We start from the raw sequence: 16356 nt of genomic DNA, 5'->3' as shown, positions 1-16356 counted from the left end.
ATCCCCGCCGCTTCGCACTCGGCTGCAAACCTCCCCAGTGCACGCTGCAAGTCTTGACTTGATGAAGCCAACAGGACCACATCGTCCGCAAAAAGCAGAGACGAGATCTCGCGGCCACCAAAACAGACACCCTCCGTTCCCTGACTGCGCCTAGAAATTCTGTCCATAAAAATAATGAACAGAATCGGTGACAAAGGGCAGCCCTGGCGGAGTCCAACATGCACCGGGAACAGGTCTGACTTACTGCCGGCAATGCGAACCAAGCTCCTGCTCCGGTCATACAGGGAACGAACAGCCCGTAGCAACGAGCCCCGAACCCCATAATCCCGAAGCACCCCCCACAGGATGCCACGAGGGACACGGTCGAATGCCTTCTCCAGGTCCACAAAACACATATGGACTGGTTGGGCAAACTCCCACGAACCCTCCAACACCCTAGTGAGGGTATAGAGCTGGTCCAGTGTTCCACGGCCAGGGCGAAAACCGCATTGCTCCTCCTGAATCCGAGGTTCGACTATCGGTCGGATTCTCCTTTCCAGTACCCTGGCATAGACTTTCCCAGGGAGGCTAAGGAGTGTGATCCCCCTGTAGTTGGAACACAATCTCCGGTCCCCCTTCTTAAAAAGAGGGACCACCACCCCGGTCTGCCAGTCCAGAGGCACCGTTCCCGAACTCCACGCGATGCTGCAGAGGCGTGTCAGCCAAGACAGCCCCACAACATCCAGAGACTTGAGAAACTCGGGGCGGATCTCATCCACCCCCGGAGCCTTGCCACCGAGGAGTTTTTTGACTACCTCAGCAACTTCAGCCAGGGTAATGGACGAGTCCCCCTCCGAGTCCCCAGCCTCAGCTTCCTCTACGGAAGGCGTGTCGGAGGGATTGAGGAGATCCTCAAAGTACTCCTTCCACCGCCCGAGAACATCCTCAGCTGAGGTCAGCAGCGCACCACTTCCACTGTAAACAGTGTTCGTGGAACACCGCTTCCCCCCTCTGAGTCGCCGGACGGTTTGCCAGAATCTCTTTGAGGCCGACCGAAAGTCTTCCTCCATGGCCTCACCGAACTCCTCCCAAGCCCGAGTTTTTGCCGCGGCGACTGCCAGAGCCGCGCTCCGTTTGGCCCGTCGGTACCCGTCAGCTGCTTCAGGAGTCCCATGAGCCAGCCAGGCCCGATAGAACTCCTTCTTCAGCTTGACGGCATCCCTTACTTCCGGTGTCCACCACCGTGTTCGGGGATTGCCGCCGCGACAGGCACCGGAGACCTTATGGCCGCAGCTCCGAACAGCCGCACCGACAATGGAGGAGCGGAACATAGTCCATTCAGACTCAATGTCCCCCACCTCCCTCGGGACCTGGTTGAAGCTCTGTCGGAGGTGGGAGTTGAAGACCTCTCTGACAGGGGCCTCCGCCAAACGTTCCCAACAAACCCTCACTATGCGTTTGGGCCTGCCAGGTCTGTCCAGCTTTTTCCCCCGCCATCGAATCCAACTCACCACCAGGTGGTGATCAGTTGACAGCTCAGCCCCTCTCTTCACCCGAGTGTCCAAGACATATGGCCGAAGGTCAGAAGAAACGACTACAAAGTCGATCATCGACCTCCGACCTAGGGTGTCCTGGTGCCAAGTGCACTGGTGGACACCCTTATGCATGAACATGGTGTTCGTTATGGATAAACCGCGACTAGCACAGAAATCCAATAACAACTCACCGCTCGGGTTCAGATCAGGGAGGCCGTTCCTCCCAATCACGCCCCTCCAGGTATCACTGTCGCTGCCCACGTGGGCGTTAAAGTCCCCCAGTAGAACGACAGAGTCCCCAGTGGGAGCGCTTTCCAGCACGCCCCCCAGGGACTCTAAAAAGGCCGGGTACTCTACACTGCCGCTAGGCGCATAAGCACAAACGACAGTGAGAGACCGTTCCCTGACCCGAAGGCGTAGGGAGATGACCCTCTCATTCACCGGGGTAGACTCCAACACATGGCGGCTGAACTGGGGGGCTATTAATAAGCCCACACCAGCCCGCCGCCTCTCACCTTGGGCAACGCCAGAATAGTGGAGAGTCCACCCCCGATCGAGTAGAGTGGTTCCAGAACCCAAGCTGTGAGTGGAAGTGAGCCCGACTATATCTAGACGGTATCTCTCAACTTCCCGCACCAGCTCAGGCTCCTTCCCCGCCAGTGAGGTGACATTCCAAGTCCCAAAAACCAGAGTTGGCGCCCGAGGTTCGGGTCGGCCGGGCACTCGGCCCCGACCACCGCCCAAATCACAACGCACCGGCCCCTTATGGTTTCTCCGGCAGGTGGTGAGCCCACCGAAGAGCGGCTCCACGTTGTGGCTTCGGGCTGAGCCCGGCCAGGCCCCGTGGGCATAGACCTGGCCACCAGGCGCTCGCATGCGAGCCCCCCCCCCAGGCCTGGCTCCAGGGTGGGGCCCCGGTGACCCCATACCGGGCGGGGTAAACGGACGCCTTGATTTTTTTGTCATAAGGGGTTTTTGAACCGCGCTTTGTCTCGTCTGTCATCCAGGACCTGTCTGCCATGGGAGACCCTACCAGGGGCATGTAGCCCCAGACAACATAGCTCCTGGACTCATTCAGGCACTCAAACCCCTCCACCACGATAAGGTGGCGGTTCACGGAGGAGTATATATTCAACAGAGAACATATTCAAAAAGATAATATTCCTATTTCAGAACATAAAAGTTATTTTAGTGTTATTTTGTACAGCATCTTATGACCCAAAATTGTTCTGACATTCCTATTTAGAACATGCAAATTGAATTAAATGTAGTCATGGCAGTGTAAGAATTCCTGTACTTTGAAAATAGTGTTATTTATTCAAATATTCTGAAAAAATCTGTACATAAAATACTTTGTGCAAACAAAATTAATCTACATTTATTCATTAAGCTGAGGCTTTTTTACAAAGCAACTTAGCTACCGAAAACTATTTTCCTATGTATACAGCTGTGAAGTTTGTGTTGAGCAATTTAGGGTGAGTACCACGCTCAAAGGTATTACAGTAGCGGAGATTAAGCTGAAAAACTTCGGATCCAAAAGCAGCACCTCCATCCAGTATGCTATCAGCTGCATCTGGATAAATTTCCTTGTTTTGGTCACTTTAAATGTAGGTGAAATTTTCAACAGCCAGAAAAGTTCATGCATGTGAAAACTAAAATCTAAAACTTCTGTATTTACCAATAACCAGTGCTGCCTTACATGAAAACAAATTACAAGACAGAAGCTGTATAAGTCTTGTTTGTTTGGGTAGATTTCTATAATTTATGTACTGTAAAAATTTCTTGTAAGAAATGTAAACATTTTAATAAACAGAAATTCAAATTTATTGATCTGATATTTAATTTATTTGATAATACAGAAATATCTATTTATAAGCTAAAACAAGTGTTCCACTGCAGCTTGTGTACAAAATATTTAGTATGCTGACAATCATTTCTTTTTGGGATCAGAATGGGTTTACAAAGGGCAGCACAGTGACTCAGCAGCTCCTGCTGGTACTTCACACTCCTGGACTATGGGTCCAGAGAGAGGTTTGAGTCCAACTCAGTCTGGACAGAATTAACAAGTTTTCCCCATATTAGGATGGGTTTTTTCTAAATAATCTGGTGACTCTAAGCTGTCCTTAGAAAGCGTGTGACGGCCTTATGATGGACTAGTACCATGCCTCACACCCTATGCTTCCAGGATAGAATGTGGACCATAGCAACCCTGCAGCAGAAGAGCTGTTATTGATGATGGATATATCGATGAGTGAGTTTCACAGCTTAAACTGACTGTGGTTAAAGACTCTACATTATGTGAAGGATAATCAGCAGTAATTAGTTATCCAGTACTTTAATAGTTATTACCAAGGTGGAAATGTTGCTCAGTTTCCCACAATTCCTTCCAGGCTGGAGGAAAATGGATCAGAAAATGACAGAAATGTAAAGATCTCTCACCATTTCATGTTGTGTTCTACCAATTAAGGAGAGCGCAGTGCACAGTGACAGCCCATTCTTAATGGACTGGACCATTGAGTGCAGGGATGGTTAAACTGTATAATATTCATATGTCTTTATTAAAAAGAATGGCTTAGTCATAATTTTATTGAGATTCCATCCAGTTAAATACATCCATATATGATTTGGGTTTTTTGACAGTGTCTTTTTTATTTTATTGCAGTAAAATGGCATTGTATATATCATTTATCTGGGATGCTGGAAAATGTGAGAAAAACACCTGTGTGCCTTGGAAACGTGCTGTATTGGAGTGTGTGTTTCATGTGAAATCCAAAGGGTGCGGTGTTCTATGTACAACTTAGTATGATGACTCAGAAGAGCATTCATTTGTTCTATTTGTATGGAACCATACAACAAAATGAGTTTTGCAGTCATCTCCATAATACAGCCTCAAGTCAGATCGGAAAAGTAGCACATTCTGTCAATTGATCCTTTAATTATTCAAAAATTACTCAGCCCAGCCAACGCCTTTGGAGCTTGCCATCAGCTGTTAGAGTCACTGCTTTTCTTTTTTTTTTTTTTTTTTTTAAGTTGGACATATTTTATACTTCATATATTTATTAAAATCAACACAAAACCACAGTCATAACCATTTTAATAAGCATTTTGCTCAAATATGCTGCAACTTATTTTTTGCAGCTCATGGTTTATAATGCTCCATTGTATGAAATGCTGACCCTCTGGCAATGTCCTTCACTAAGTGAATTTAGGTTACTTAGCTGACCAACATGTCTGTTGTTTTAACAAAGAGTAACATACTGTATTAACATGCAATAAAACATTTTAACATGCAATTTAATTTTTTTCAATTTATTATTATTATTATTATTATTATTATTATTATTATTATTATTATCTTTTAAGCCAACTGACTAATCTTACTTCTAAAGAGCTAGAATGTAAGTGATGAATAACATACCTCCTAACATATCTCCTCAAATATGCCAAGAGTTCCAAAGAATTGATGGTAAAAGAATGAAGAATGGAAGAATGTCAAAGAATGACATTTAACCCAAAAAATAAGAAATGCTTCTCCGCATTAACAATAAGGCCAAAAATGGCATAATCCTTTCCTGATGTCTGACATCAGGCAAAAACATGTTCTTTAAAAAATTCAGATGACCTTGAAAATTCCCTCTGTACAACACAGCATGTCGGCAAGAAGACAAAAGGCATTCTTAAAACTATTTTTAAAAAGAGGCAGCTTTATTGCCTAGTGAAAATACACACTGCCCTTTCTCGTACTTCTTCTGAATGGAGGAGTCTATGGTTTACGGTATATTTATACAGAGTGTACACACACACACACACACACACACACACACACACACACACACATATCAACAGTGGAATCGGTCTGAGCGGTGTGATGGCGAATGAATCAGTGATGCCAGCAAATCCTGTCTGGGTTGTTGTGTTTCTGACCACCTCTTCTCTTGCTTATCAATAGCCCCCTCACAAAGCACTTGATCACAGTGATTAGCTGGCCCATCAGGTCCTGACCACTGAGCCCCTCAGTAGTAGCCTAGAACTCTTTGTAGTTCTTATACTCCACCAGCACATAATCCCTCACAATACTCCATCCTCCTGTCCGGGTTCAAATGCAGGTCCTTGATCTCATCAAGCTCTGCAAACTTGTCATGAATGTTTTCCTCTGTTGCCTCCTCATGAACTTCAGTCATAAGCACGATCCTACCCTCTACAGCTCTCTGTGAGCCAGGCTCATTTTCATCACAATGCTTCTGTACTCTAGATGCAGCCGCTTTGTCGGATTCAAGACTGCCTTCTCTCCATTTTACCTTTTCTTTGAACCATTGGATGCTCTCATCCTCATCCATGGGAAAATCGTTGCTCCCTGCTTTGCGTAAATCTATCATGTGTCTCATACTGTTTGCCAGCATTAACAAGAAATAACCTATTGTGATGTGGTGCAGGTCACAGCATAGCTTCATACTGACACCGGGCACCAGAAAAAGATAAAGACCAACACACACTGTGCATTGCATTATGGGAAAATAGTGAGAATGTTGCGCTACAGCTGGCAGCCTTAGAAAGAATCCCGCATCTTGTCCAGAAGCCTGGGAGTTAACTGTACCAATTGGCAGCTGCTTTGAACAATGTCTATAAATGGCAGAACTGAAGTGCACTAATTGATTTTTTTTAGATCAAAAACCCTAATAGAAAATCATTATGCTAATTAAACCTTCAAGCGGTTTAGTGTTGTAAGGTTTTCTTGACTGACATCAACAACAGAGCTATTGTGATCATCTTCTGACCATTAATACTTTAAAAAAACAGCAAGGGGAGTTAATTTTTCAGAAGGAATGCTCCTCTGGTCTGTTCCTCTTCAATACCAGAAAATTCTCAGACACCAGCCAACATTCCCAAGGCCCTCCCTTATCATTTCATTCAATTTTTGAGAGCACATGCATGGCCTTCCATTCATTACCAAGACATTTACATTTTTTTAAATAAAACTGATATCACTTAATATGAAATTGTTTATGCAAATTTTGCACAACCTTCCAATCGACCTCATTTGAATTGTGTAATTTGTGAAACGCTTTGAATCGAGTGATCTGCAGGGAACGCAGAGCTGCAGTTTTCTCAGCTCTATAATTTAATCTAGTTTCACATTCATGCCAATGCTATCACAGTGATGATGTTATCCCAAGGGTTGCAGCTGTGTAACTAGGCCATCAGGAAGAGGGACCTGCTCTGATAAAAGTATCCCAACTTCTGTCCTTCATTTCCAGTATTCTATCATTTCATGTTTTACATGGGTTGATCTATTTAACTAGGCCTCTACTGTTAAACAGGGAGCATGTCTTTGAGTTAGGAATTGAGAATGCCAAATAAAGCCCAATTCAGATTAGTTACAAATGATTATGCAGTATATTTTGCACAGAGGCAGATACATCATATTAATTAAACTGGCATTAGCTGTCCAAAACAGAAATATCATTTTCTAGAGGCATTGTATCTGTGTCAACACTGTTCGCATGAATGCAAACATGTATAAAGTAATGACATTTCTTCATTCAGACATTTTTTCTAGAATTATGACTGCCTTTCTGCTGCATGCAGTCGAAGGCACTGAGTAGGCATGTGTATTTTAGGCAACACTTAATCATGTGGAAGTGTTGCATGATATTAAATTTAACAATAAGAACTAATATCATTTTTTTCTGGATGAATGTAGAAGAATTTAAGTGACCTAAAGAAATGCTTGATGACAGGAGAAAATTACCCAAGAATACTGAAGGATGAAAAATACAAAATGTCTCTTGAACCTGAAACAATGACTGAGGTGACGTGCCAAGGGTACATTTGCTTTAAACGAAGATAATTGTTGAAGATTTGTTCCTTTACTAAGTTCCATTTACATTTATTCATTTAGCAGACACTTTTCTCCAAAGCAATGAAGACACACACACACAGAGAGAGTCTGAAATCACTTGTCTCAAGTAGGGTCGTGGTGAACCGGAGCCTAACCTGGCAACACAGGGCATAAGACTGGTGGAGACACACCCAGGATGCGATACCAGTCCAGCACAAGGCACCCCAAGGGGGACTCGAACCCCAGACCCACTGGAAAGCAGGACCTGGCCAAATCCACTGCACCCCCAAAGCCATGTACATCTCATAGAAAATACAATATGTGCATTACATTATCAGAAAGAGAGACAAAGAGACATGAGATGCTTGTGTTGATGTTGAGTATATACCCCTTCCATACTGAGTCCTTTACTTTCAAAACTGAAGAACTAATAAAAAATAACAAATGCAAATCATTTGAACTTTCGAGATCAATAAATAAGACTGAAGAAATTCTTAATTTGCTGAATAACAGGCTCTGGAGTGGCCTCTCTTTCCCCAGTCCTTATTCTACTTGACCTGTCTACTGCATTGAGCACAGTCAACCACAAGATCATGCTTTCCTCTCAGGAACCGTTAAGAACCAAAGGGACAGCACTGAAAAAGACTATCAAGTAGATCTTACCAAGTGGTTTGGCACAGCTCCCTGTCTCACTGTCAGTCTCTCTCAATTGATGCTCCCTAGAGCTTGGTACTCTGCCCCCTACTCTTCTCCAACTACCCTTCCTTCTTTGGCTTTGTCATTACCTCTTATTGGTTCTATCATTGCTAACAAGTCATGAAATGTTTTCAGTCAGTCACTCTGGAGAAAGGTACCTGGTAAATTAAAAAATGTGACGATATCAGTAAACATATTGAACTTCATCATGACCTCCGTTTCAAAGGATAAAAATGCCTTATTTTTGCCTACTGTCTGTGCAGTGGACAGAGCTGCTGCCTCCATATCTGAAATTCAGTGATTTAAAATCCCATATACTGCTGTGTTATACTTCTGCAAGATATTGCTCCTAAATTGCTCTATGAAAATTAGCCAGCTTATCATTACCAGCTGCTTTTTCAGAAAAACATTAATCAAATGAAGAAACATTTGTGAAAATACTACTATTTGCAGGTTAAAGCACCCTCTCCAGATGAGGGTTTTCCAAGCTGATCAGGTGAATCCCTTGTGAAGTGACCTAGAGCTAGGAAATAATTAAGAAGCTCCCATTTGCCATCATTTATTACTAAAAAATTAAGCATTTTTATTAAAATAATTTTTCTTCTGCTAATGTTTCTGTTTTTTCAGAAGCGACAGAGGCATACACTATATTGTATCTGCCAGTTTTTTTCTTGTGGCATTTACAAGCTGTGAAAATGGGCCTCTGGTTTGGATGGTCTTTGTCCTGCTTGGCTCCATACCAAGACCTTCCAAGCCCCCTGGCTCTCCGAGGCCCCACTTCAGCTGGCAAGCCAGAGTTGTTTGCATACATGCTGTGGTGTCCATGCTGAAGCCTCCTGTTCTTCATGTTGCTCCCAGGGGATTCAGCTCACTCATTATGCCACACCAGCTGTGCTGTTCAGTCTGTGTACATAGTTTCTCTAGAATAGGTCTTCTTAATGTTATATCGATTGTGTTACATAATATTCTATTTACATGAGGGGGCAGTAGACATCCCAGTCTAGCAGAACTTGATTTTAAGTTTTAAATAAATAAAGTACATGAATCCTAGTGATGTCATTCTTGCATGAAAAAAAAAATTAACTTTTATGCATTAAACATTAAAATAAAGTAATAAAATACGTGATTATGATTTACCCACCTGATTCTACTTAGGTTCATTTTTGTACTGGCACCACTGTTTTTCTACTACACATATTTCCTGTAAATCAAGATATCGAACTGGTAATTATACATCTGTTATGTTAGATGAGTCCAGTTCTAATTAAATAATGATTTTATGGTACAACTAAGGGACACAGGGGGTTCACATACTTTCAAGGAGCACTGCACATATAAACAAAGAAAAATTTTCACAAGGAATTAATTGTAGTCAGCATAACAGATTTGAGAAACCACCAGTAGAGATTAGAAAGGGATTTACAGAATGCATCAAGAGCCAAGAACAGAGCCTGGCAGGACACCCTCCAGTAAGGAACAATGCCAAGTGCTTTGCCAGTGACAAAGTCAGCAAGGTATTCTAAAACAGTGTATGTGGTGTCCAGTTAACTGGAAGTTTGATATACAGTGCCTTCAGAAAACATTTGGACCCCTTGGATTTCCCCCCCACACTCTGTGTGGTACACATTACAAAGTGTTTTTTTTTTTGCCATCAGTTGACATGCAGGATCTTGTAATGAAAGGAAAACACATTTTCAGGATTTCTGAAATTACAAAACTAAAATGCTTCATTAACATAAATATTAAGACCCTTTTCTATGACACCCCAAACTGAGCTCCAATACTTCCTACTTCTTTTGAACATATCTGAGTTCTCTTGATGATATTCCATCTGTTGCAAATGTACTTGAATGGCCATGATTTAGAAGGGCACACATGCCTGTCGTTATAAGCTTCCAAATGTCAATGTGCGGAGAAATATCCAAGCTATGAAGATCAGAACTACAGAACTCCGCAGACCTCCAAGAACTGTGTCAATGCACAGATCTGGAAAAGGGTATAATATACTTGCAATGCATTCAAAGTTCCCCAGGTGCATAGTGGCCTCCATCATTATCAAATGGAAGAAGTTTGTCACTATCAAGACTCTTCGCAGAGCTGGACTTCAGACCAAACTGAATATTTGAGCAGCACTGACATTGGTCAGTGAGCTGACAAAGTACCAAAATAGCCACTATCAGGACAGAGTTCCTGTGTACAGGTAGGAGAACAACCCTCTTTGCAGCACTATCCACCAGCTCTAGTCAGGAGCAGCTAGGCCATGCCAGATGCCACGTACAGGATGCTCAGAGCATTAGAATAGATTATCTGGTCTGATCAGACAAAACTGGCCTCAGTTGCCATGTCTGACAAAAACCAGGTACTTGTTAATACCATCAGTATGGTCAAGCATGGTGGTAGCATTGCTCTAATAGATTCTTCAGTAGCAGGGACTAGAAGACTGTTCTGGATTGAGGAAAAGATTAACAGAGTGAAACACACAGGGATCTGCAGAAAACCTGCTCCAGAGTGCATGTGTACACACACACACACACACACACACACACACACACACACACACACAGGACTTGGGTGAAGAGTCACCGTTCAGGATGAAAATCTAAAGCTAATATCCAAGGCACTGCTGGAGTTGTTTCAGAACAAGTCTCTGAACGTCTTGTAGTGGCCAAGCCAAAAGCCTAGACGGGAATCTCAGAAAATCTGGAGAGACCAGAAGTTTGCAGTGACACTCCCAATCCAATCTGACAACACTTGAGAGGATGAGCAAGAAAGTGTGTAGGGAAAAAACTACTTAAATCCAAGTGTGCAAAGCTGGCAGAAGCTTATCCAGAATAAGCTTACATCTGAAAGTTGCTGTTAAAGGTGGTCCTGAATAAAATGTTTGAATTCTTATGGAAATGGAAGATTTGCATTTTATTTATAATGTTTGCAAGAGTACGGGGTGCGGTGGTGCAGTGGGTTGGACCGCAGTCCTGCTCTCCGGTGGGTCTGGGGTTCGAGTCCCACTTGGGGTACCTTGTGGTGGACTGGCGTCCTGTCCTGGGTGTGTCCCCTTCCCCCTCCGGCCTTACGCCCTGTGTTGCTGGGTAGGCTCTGGTTCCCCGTGACCCCGTAAGGGACAGGCGGTTCTGGAAATGTGTGTGTGTGTTTGCAAGAGTCGTTAAGGATACATGGATAGAACTGTAAGGAGCAAGACTCATCTCCTTCCTGAAAGTGAAGGGTAATGGTGGAAAAAAAGGAGATCAGGAGAGAAGTGGATCTAGAGATGTGTTCTGAGACTTTTCTTAAAGGTTGAGGTTTAGCAGTTCTGAGAGAAGGAGCACATTCCACCACACTGAACGGAACTTTAATCTGGATGAAAAATTACATGAATGTTTAAAAAGGATGAAATGCTGAAAATGTAACCAAAAAGTGTATGCTCTGCTCTTCCGGGGTTCGACAAACTAAGAACTGTTTTCTCTCAGTTTCTTCCACCCAGGTTCTGTCTCGTTTTTGCAACACAATCAAAGGTTACCTGAAGGCTTCAACAAAACTTCATTTCACAACATTAATAGAAAACATCCATAATGCCATTATTTGCAGCTGTGCTCAGATGACAAGTTGACATGAACATTCAATAATGTCTTTTTGAAATGTTAACAGAAAAGGCTCACGTAACCATACTAACTACATCTTTGGTCTCTTGTTCTTCCTGCATTCTAACAATTAAAGTTTCTTAATTTGTCTTTGAAAAGATTAAGGAGTTACAAGTGCATAGAAATTATTCATGTTACATAATTAACGTCACATCTTTTATGCTTTGCAGACAGTTTTCGTATAAAAAAAACAGGCTCATTTTAGTTAGAGGATGTTAAATAACATTTCTCAACACTCATATATGCACTGAAAGCTAAATATGCATTAATGCAAGTTATTAAATATATATTGCATATATCAAAGTGCGGTGAATTTCAAAATATTTACAATTTAGTGCATTTCATCATGGAGCCTTGGGTACTGCTAATGCTATTTGATACATGTCTGCCATCTAGGGTACAAAAAATATGGTGAACAAAATGGACTTTTTCTCTCCGCCACAAAATGACACTACTATCCTGCACATGCATCCGTCATGTAATGAGCAATTCAAACTCCAATATCCAAATTATCTCTTCATACTTCTAATTTGTTACCAATTAAGCACGCAATGAATAGCCAGCATTATTGGGATCTCTTAGAATATTTGTAGCCCCTCTCTGCTCCTCTATTCATAAACTTGTTTGCAACAAATGAATATCAAATGACACAAATTTAATAATTATATCAAGTCTTACATAATATTTACTTAGCTTTTTTTTTTTACTGTTAACACTTTCCTAACCTTTTGGTTTTTACTATACCATTTATCATTGTTATAGGAATTGCCAGGACAACTGAGATAGAGGAGATGTTGCCCCCAATTACACATACTCATTTACCTTGTGCTTTTCTCCAAAGTGACTTACAATGTCAAGCTTACAATTATTTATCCATTTGTGCAGCTGGATAATTTTACTAGAGCTACTTGAGGTAAGTACCTTGCTCAACAGTGCTAGAACCAGAGAAGGGGATCAAAACTGGAAGCTTTGGATCTAAAGGCAGCAATACTAACCTCTACGCTACCAGCTGTCCCCTCCACCACCTTGTACACTAAGTCGCTAGTGTTCATTTTATATTGATATGTCCATTATCATAATATATACTTGACACCTCCTCATATGAATTTTCAAGTAGAAATTCCATCTGTTTGTAGCTCATTGAAGGGTGGCCTGGAAGGGGGCAGAAGCCAGGGACAGCAGGCTTCACCAACAAAAGCACTTTGTTAATAAGTCTCAGCCAAGTCAGAGAGACTGTCCTTTAATGCAAAACAACTAACAAAACAGGCAGTATTGTACAAACCAGTATGCTTACCTCAGGAGGCCCACTGCCACCACACCAATAATATAATAATAATTAAAAAAAAATTAAAATAATAATAAAACAAACCTGTCTCCACACTACAAGGGGGAGGGGGGGGGGGTGCAGTGGGTTTTGCCTGGTCCCACTCCCTGGTGGGTCTGGGGTTCAAGTCTTGCTTGGGGTGCCTTGCAATGGACTGGCACCCCCTCCCAGCCATGTGTGTGTACCACACAGCAAACCCTTCAAACATATTTGGTGATTATCCTCAAGTGGTGGCAGCTGGTCATCAAGGCAGGGCCAGGGAGCTGTTTCTCAGTTCAACTCCACCCTCTGCCATGGTTGCACCCCCATGATCTCACAGAAGCCTTCCCGAGACTGAAACCTATATTTGTGTGAACAGAAAATTCAGAAAGAACAGTAACATTGTGATGCAGTGTCCACTAGTCATTTCAATCCTATTTACACATTATAACATATTTTAAAGAAATAAACAAGAGACAGACTATGTCTATTTATTGTTCAAAAGGTAAATGAAGGAATACACAAGAACATGGTATTCTTTCTATGTAATTAAAGTGGACAGTTGCTTTGAACCTGGGTCCAACAGCTCTCTTCTTGCATGTGTGTTCCAGGCTGTAGCTGCTGCATACAGGAGCCATGCAGTTGTTAAATAAATGTTTAGGGTTCTCCAGTGTCTTCCTAATGAAGCCTCCATGGCTTCTTCATCCGCCCCTTGATAGTCAGCCTCTCTCTCTTTCCACTCTCTGAACAGTTTTTTTTTCTTATATGAGGGCAACCTGCGTTTGGTTGTATGATGGTTCATTTGCATGTGACAGAATCTCAGCATCAGCCCAGGTTACCTTAAGTTCACCGTTAACACCTGTGGTTGAATACTGCACTATTGAGAAAAATAACCTACCAACCAACCAATTTCAATAACCGCTTATCCCAAGCAGGGTTGTGGTGAGCTGGAGCCTATCCCGGAGACACTGGGTGCAAGGCTATGCCCCCCCGCACACCCTGGATGGGATACCAGTCCAGCGCAGGGCTGTTGAGAAAAATAATTAGATTGAAAGTTTGTGCAATATGAATTCATGTAAAGATGAACAGGACCTTGAGAAACTCAGGAAAAAAAAAAACTTTAACAAGATAAGCCTTTATAATTTTCTGTATAAATAAGGCCCATATATTTTTTGACATCCTGCTGTAAGAGAAAGCTGGGGAAAGGAGGCTTTTGACACAAACAACAGAAGCCATCAGTCAAGCATGTAATTTCAATTTCAAGTTCAATTTTCAACTAATTTCGAAACCATTAGGAAAATTTTTAGCAGTTGTTGCAATTGCAGCTCACCTTTACTTCCATCATCCAAGGTGAAAAAAGGGTACATAGTAATATCTGAAATTTGCATTCCTACCAGATACAGTAGAAAAAGTTGTCTCTTCAACATTTGGATAGGCTTGTGTTAAAAAAGGGGCTAAACAGAAATGGAAGTTCAGTTATTTGCTAGGAAGAATACACACACACACACACACATTTTCAGAACCGCTTGTCCCATATGGGGTCACGGGGAACCGGAGCCTCCCCGGCAACACAGGGCGTAAGGCCGGAGGGGAAGGGGACGCACCCAGGACAGGACGCCAGTCCATCACAAGGCACCCCAAGCAGGACTTGAACCCCAGACCCACCGGAGAGCAGGACTATGGTTCAACCCACTGCGCCACCACATCCCCACTAGGAAGAATAATAATAACAAATCCTTATCTGCGGTAATGTTGACAATTTTATTTGAAATCCTCCCTCCTAGAAGTAGCCACTTTGTACCTCTTGATGGCAGTATAATACTACATTTTATAAGTATACATTCTAAACTTTTTTTTTTAAATGTTTTTGCTTACAGTTTACGTTTTTGAGTGGGTCTACACATGGGCTGAGAACTCTGCCTCTTTAACACCATGGAGCCCTGTAATAAAATGTAGTGAAACAATTGCCATGATGCCAAGTCACTGTCCTTCCCTTGGGTGTTTGTTTGAAGGATGGGCATGCACTCCGTTTGCAGGCAGTCAATTCCAGCAGCAGGCCTTACGTAACTGTTTAAGAACAAGAATAAATAGAAGAAACATATATAAGCACAGATAAAGCACCAAAGAATGGGGCAGTGGGTTACAATACAGTAATCTAAAGGATCTTGGTTTCAGTTTCGTTCTTGCTGCAGTACCCTTGATGAAAGTGCTTACTCTTAAATGATATATTAAGAATAAAACACTATATAAAATAAGTAAATTATAGGTAAATGTTGTGGCACGGGGGTGTGTGGTGGCGCAGCAGGCTTGGCTGGGTCCTGTTCTCTGGTGGGTCTGGGGTTTCAGGCCTGCTTGGGGTGCCTTGTGATGGACTAGCGTCCCGTCCTGGGTGTGTCCCCTTTCCCTCCAGTCTTGCGCCCTGTGTTGCTGGCTTAGGCTTGCCGCAACCCTCCTTGGGACAAGCGGCGTGCGTGCGTGCGTGATAGCACAGCGAGTAGTGCTACCATCTCACAGTCCCTGGTTGGTGTGAGTGGATATGGATTTGATCCCTGCACAGTCTGTGTGGAGTTTGCGTCTTCTCCCTCTGTCTGTGTGGGTTTCATGCTACAGTCCAAAGACATGCTGTTCAGGTTCCCCCATAGTGTGTGAGTGTCACAGAGAGAGTGTGTGTTTCACCGATGTATGGATGAGTGACCCATTGTAAGTAGTGTATCTAGCAGTGTAAGTCACCTTGGTGAATAAAGGTGTGTGGGGCTGACAACACTAAGTAAGTCGCTTCAGAGAAAAGTGCCGGCTAAAAATAAATGTAATAATAATGAACTGTATAATGAAATGTAATGCATGGAAAGCCAGTCAGTATCATTATATCACTCAAAATGACAATTTTTTCACCTAAATTACCTGCATTCTATATTTGTGTCGCTCTGTTTGCAGCTCTGAAGGATTACAGTCATCTGAGAAATGATTGCTTTCACAGGAGACAAAGGCAGAGGATCTGCAGTTTGTGAGTGCACATTAGTTTTAACCTGTATTTGTCAAAAATAGTTCAGAAACATGGAGAAGCTTTATTTATTTGGGACAGGGATTTATTATATTTGCTTTAGCTACTTTATGTGGGCCACGCTTGCAAGACGAATGAATTGTTTGATGAACAGTCCTCTTTCCTCTTGGGGTCCATTGGCCCATGGATTTGGGGAGGGGGGATGCCTCGCTGTATTAGACAATTCACCTCTACTATTCACCCAAGGTGACTTACGCTGCTACATACATTACTTACAATAAGTCATTCATCTACACACCAGCGAAGCACACTTTTTGTCTGTCACTTACACACTATGGGTGATTATAGAGTTACCAATCTACCTAAAC

At 42.7% G+C, this 16356-nt stretch overlaps 1 pseudogene; it reads right to left on the bottom strand.

Moving 5' to 3' along the window:
• Positions 1-5394: 5394 nt before the first annotated feature.
• On the bottom strand, positions 5395-5899 carry LOC108931680 (RNA-binding protein 8A pseudogene; annotated as a pseudogene).
• Between the last annotated feature and the right edge of the window lie 10457 nt (positions 5900-16356).

This window comes from Scleropages formosus, chromosome 7 (genome assembly GCF_900964775.1).
Source record: "Scleropages formosus chromosome 7, fSclFor1.1, whole genome shotgun sequence".
Classification (NCBI taxonomy): domain Eukaryota; kingdom Metazoa; phylum Chordata; class Actinopteri; order Osteoglossiformes; family Osteoglossidae; genus Scleropages; species Scleropages formosus.
This window is presented reverse-complemented; position numbering and strand designations above follow the sequence as displayed.